The sequence below is a fragment of the Macadamia integrifolia genome, unplaced genomic scaffold (genome assembly GCF_013358625.1).
Source record: "Macadamia integrifolia cultivar HAES 741 unplaced genomic scaffold, SCU_Mint_v3 scaffold1601, whole genome shotgun sequence".
Taxonomy (NCBI): domain Eukaryota; kingdom Viridiplantae; phylum Streptophyta; class Magnoliopsida; order Proteales; family Proteaceae; genus Macadamia; species Macadamia integrifolia.
In genome coordinates this window covers 123,150-128,660 of record NW_024868274.1, presented here as the reverse complement: position 1 = coordinate 128,660, position 5,511 = coordinate 123,150, and the positions used below count along the sequence as shown (strand labels likewise).

The 5,511-nt window shown below is 35.9% G+C and overlaps 1 protein-coding gene across 1 annotated transcript in view; it reads left to right on the top strand.

Moving 5' to 3' along the window:
- Positions 1-2,997: 2,997 nt before the first annotated feature.
- LOC122064304 (glutamine-dependent NAD(+) synthetase) overlaps positions 2,998-5,511 on the top strand; it is a 22,106-nt gene continuing 19,592 nt past the window's right edge. The window contains exons 1-2 of the mRNA XM_042628011.1: positions 2,998-3,209; positions 3,732-3,817. The gene's annotated coding sequence lies outside the window, so the exon portion shown is untranslated. The remainder of the gene's footprint in view (positions 3,210-3,731; positions 3,818-5,511) is intronic.

Here is a 5,511-nt window from a genome sequence, read left to right as displayed (position 1 = left end):
GATTTTATTTAAAACAAATAGATTATTATTATATATTGATGATAGCCCTTAAAATATAGTGTTGAGAGTGTTTTGGAGAACAGTCGAGGGATAATAGTTTTTTTGAAATAAAGTTTTTCGTCGGCGAGAGGCCCTGCATGCGCCATAGATACAGGGACTGTGCAATGATCACCATGTCTCTTCTTAGAGTGTACGCCCCTAAGTGGGGGCACAGGGCTTCTCATGGATAAAAAAACACTTTTTTTTTTTTTTTTGAGAAAATGACTATCATTATCAATTCCGTGAGGGGACAAAACATTTTATGACCCTAAATTGAAGTACTTTTCATTCACCCATGATATAGGAAAACTTAATAAAGTTTTACTGAAAAGGATTAAGATTCTTAATCACTATGCTCCATTCTGAGGGCTGTTAGGGGAAGGTCTCACATATGGGTCATAGGCTGATCCAAAAAGGATCAGTGTACTCTTTCTTTGAATGTTTCAACAAAATGTGGGATATGTAGATCCCACAAAAAACTGTGAGCCCCAAATCTGACAACTTTTGCATTCTCGAAATCTTAAAATTGCTTAAAAAGTCAAAAACACTTAGAAACTCACTACTTACCACCCTAGAAATTATATTAATTGTTCATGCAGGTGTGCATGCTATAACTATTCATACTCTTCTTCTCATCACGCGATAAGATACACGTACATTTTTTTTTTTTTTTTTGGGTAGAATAAATTACACGTACATGACTAATGCATATTATTGGTCTTCATCCTCACCTACCCATTTGATGATCTGTTTGTAGTCCGAAATGTTTATAATTGAGTTGTTTTGTACTCAAAGGGAGAATGTATGCATGCTTCCACCATTGCATTGGGCAAACAGTGAAATAGGTGAGGTTGTTATGACTTAAGTAAGGATAAGGCTTCTTCCTTTTTGGTTTAGGACTTCTTGAGATCTTCAATCGATACATATACAAATCAAGTTTGAAGAGATTAATAATATAATAACACATGTTGGGCATCCTAGCAACGCCTTAGACTAATTTTGAAGAACAACAAAAAGAAGACTACATTTATAAAGAACAAAAGAATCGATCTGATAGACTTTAAGGTAGCAAATAAAAAGTAAAGTATATCTGAAAAATACATCAATATACAGTTTCAAGATTCAGATAGATCTCTATCAATTCCGATCTAGATTGAACTGAAATCATCTTGCATGAGATCCTAAAGATTTACTGATGACGAAGGTGAAGTTTTAAGGTCATTTGTGAATTGTTTTTGTTCTTTGTCCATCTAGGTATGTCCAGATGTCAATCCTATACATCTTATTAATTTTAACTTAATATATTTTTTGCTGACTTATAAATAAATAAATAAACAAAATCTAACACTAGTTTTCGTAAAAGGTTCAGATGGGTCAGATCACTCGAAATCAAGAGTTGCCTGCTAATTCCAATCCAAATCAAATCCAATCGATCAAATCCCAATTCTTGAAATAATGCCTTTAATTAAAAACATGAAAAGTGAATACATGCGAGTCCAGCCCATCTGCTCAAAGCATGTGATCCCAGCTAGGCTGAGTTTGGTCTAATGGGTTTAACTATGTCTTTGGGCATGGGCCACGATTGATTTAATTCTATGAGATTGTGGACCAATACCCAGCATATATTTAACCTCTGAAGTCTGGACTCAAATTGTTTCAGAGAAAAATCTAGTCAAAAAAAAAAAAAAAAAAGAAAGAACAAATTTCAAGTAAAATTTATTAAAGGGATAAAGAACACCAACTATCTGCATTTTCTGCACTTGGACACTACGCCTTGTTTTCAAGAGCTATGTAAAGACACTCTTGCCCTCTTGAAAACAAGATGCTATCAAGACGTAAAGAACACATATGGGTAGCATTCTTCCTCCCTTTTCTGGAATATTTTTTCAACAAATGATATTTTACAATAAATTTTGTTTTATTATATAAAATTTTTCTTACTTTTAATTAATTTATGTATTTTACATCTAAACAAACATTGAAAATCATATTTTATGTTCTACAAAAAAAAAAAAAAATCATATTTTACAAAAAAAAATATTTTCTACCTATTTTTACATGAAAACAAATAGAGTAACCTTCATATTGCTTTTCACTAAAAACATATGAACATGATTTTTACTTCACGATATCAGAAGTATCGGATGAATCAGACTGGAAGATGCTCAATTTTTAATTTTCAATCATCATATCAATATCGATAATAGCCAATATAAAAAAAAAAAAAAAAAAAAAAAAAATGATACCAAGGAGGGCCTAAAATCATGCATATGAAATTTATGAAAAATAATGTTGCCAAGCAAGTTTTTTACACAAACATCATTTTAAGGCTCAAGGGTGTACAATAAAAAGGGTTTCGATGGGTCTCCATTAGCATGGCCGGATTGAAACCACTTTGGTCAGAAATTTGAGGCTATTTATCCCGACTTGGGAAGGAGTATGGATTAGCTGTACATGTGTATAGTAATTACTATGTATGAACGTTAATGGATTGCCAATACTGAATTTGGATTTATTGCTTGTACAACAAGTGTTGGATCCTCACATGTACATCAAGATGAACATACGTGTAACGGATTCAAACTCATTTACACCTACCATGACGGAAAAAGTTACCTACGCTATCTCAATTTTATTTTTAAGGCAATTACTATCACTACACCCCTAGACTTAGCTTATACTAAGATTGAATCCACTGCTCATACAATCACCTAATCACACGGGTGAACATACCCCTCTTCATCTATGCAATAATAGAAAATGAAACAGGTGTTAAATGTTTACAGGTACGATCAAATGATTGTCTGCGGATCCATTCTCACTTATATAGTTATACTCCCCTATAATCAGAATTTTACCTCTTCTCCCCTGTAATTTTTAGATCTCCAAATTACCCCTCTGTCTTAGTAAACTCATCACTCCTAACCTGCTGCCCCATCATCCTCTCTACCCCACCCCACTCGCGTCCCGTCCGTAAGTCCCTCAACATCTCACACTTACCCGCCACCACCCTATGCCCCACCTCTATTCCCTCGCCCCGCCACCCCTGCCTCCACCCCTCAATCTGCAACCTAGTAGGCGAATCCAACGCAGGGTGATGGACTGAACCATACAAGCGTCGATCCTCCATTCTTCCTGTGGAGCCATTGGTCCAAGCTCCTATCCTCCAGGTATACATAAACAAGAAGCTTCGAGATCCCCCTTGAGATACAGCACAACCACTTCACTATTCTGGAATTTCAAATTGTTCCCAATATCTGAACCTGTGCTTCGAATTACTTCTCGTGCTTCTGATCTGATTTTTGCAATTCCAAATCTTGAACGGCAAAGTCCTCACTAGAGTGATTGAGAGAGAGAATCCCTTTTGCGATAATCGATGTTGTTGAGGTAATAACCCAATCTGAGATGGGATTTGGCCAGAGAGTCCTGGGACTTCATTAAGATAGCGGATGAGGTGGGTTATGTGGGACACGTGTCTAGATGAGAAGCTTACGTGTAGCTGATTCAGACTCCTTGGAAGCGCACCGACATGGATCTGTAGGGTCAACGCGGCGGGAACCACGTCATTGCGTGGGTCACGGAAGACGGAGAGAGGATTATATTCTCCCTCAGAAACGCTATCTTTCTTGGTCACTTGGGTGGAATATAGAATCTACATTAACCTTTCTTTGTTTATTATTTCCGTTCTACAGATTTGCTCTGCTCTGTTCATAGCTTCTTCCAAGACCTACTCTGTTTAACTTCTCTATCGCAAAGGAAGTCTTGCAGAGACAATAAGGTGATAAAATCTCACTCTTTTTCCGTTCTTTTTAATTTTAATTTTTTTTTTTCTTATTTGCGATGCGATGATCCAAGATTGTTTTCGAATTAGGTTTCTCCTATTTTGAATGATTAACTTGTCTTGCTGACGGCTCAGAGTGAATTATATGATTTTAGTTTATCTTTTGGTTTGTTTATAGTCCAAACATCTACTATCCATTTGATTTAATTGTTCAAATAACTTCACGGGATGCTTGCCATGAGCTTTGTAGCATTTCTGTGTCGTCCAAGTATTTGGGTCCTTATGAGCTATCGCTCACTATGTTCTTTTACATCCAAGGGGCAGTGAAACAGTAAGTGACAATAACAAGTGTAGTATTTGGTGGGGTCCCTTGATTAAGGATGTAGACTTTTGTAGCAATTTGATGTCCAATGAGTCGAATAACAAGCGTAGAAACTTATGTCTTAGTTTAGGATATAGAATACTCACAAGTTCAGTGCTTGCTTGCATTTGAAATTTAATGTGTTATAATTAAAGGAGTGCCCCCGTGTGTCTTGATTCAGCCATATATATGCAATGTGTACTATGTCCTGCTTCTGCAATGGTTGAAATACTATTGTATATGCTTTCTTTCCCAGTTGCATGTTCTATGGGATGAGAGTTTCTGATTGATTGTGCATTTGAATCAATGGTGGTGATGTTTTGATTATCAGCGTCTGTGAAGAGACGGTGAATTCTTTTCCATTATTTGTGTTTTTTTTACCATCCCCCCTTTCCCCCCACCCACCCCACCCCCTCCCACAAAAAAAAAAAAAAACCCTACTTTTTTCTGTACAAAATTTAAATCATTATTCTACCAGTTAAACACTGCAAAGCCAATGTAGTATACCCTGGTTCTAGTTTTAAGCTCATTTAGTGTTTGAATTTCATTCCTAAAAAATTGGATTTTCAATGATTGGACAACATCAATTATGAATGATGAAGTGTTCTTCCTGAATCCTGGAAAAAATAAATCACACCTGCATTGGTGAAGCCAAACCTTAAAATGATGCTGAAATTTGTCAATACCACTTTACTAAGTTTCTGATGAGATAGTAACTTGGTGAGCTGGTCGTAAGTGTAGTTTGTGTAAGTGTGGCAAAACTGGGTTTAGAGACTGATATATGAACAAGGTCAGATCTCATAGGACATCAAATAGGAATCAATAAAATTCAATCAGAATGCTTTTTTTTTTTTTGGTAGGAATCAGAATACTTACTGCAACTGTAAACAGATCCTCTTGAGGCTTATGTAGATTAGTGTAAAAAGGATTAAAATGGACTGGTTAAGTGCATTCACTGGGGACTTAATCATAAGAAACTGGAAATTGGAAAGAAAAAAGGCAGATAGAAGCACAGCAAAGATTGAGAAAGAACACAAAGAACCATAAAGCTCGGATAAAGACTAAATGCTAATGATCTCCAGGACTCAAGTTCAGTATGGGGGCGTGGGTAAGTTATAAATTTGAAATCACATGAACAATGTCTGAGAACAATTTGCAACTTGATTGGTGACATCAGTCTAATTCTACTGATCCCTTCTCCATTCTGATAAGAAAATCTCTCTTTAAAACTTTTATTTATGGTAATAATATTAAAGTTATACCTGCTTGAAGAACACACCCACATCAATTGAGTGTAAAGTTCTACCCCCACCCCCTAAAAACCCAAAAA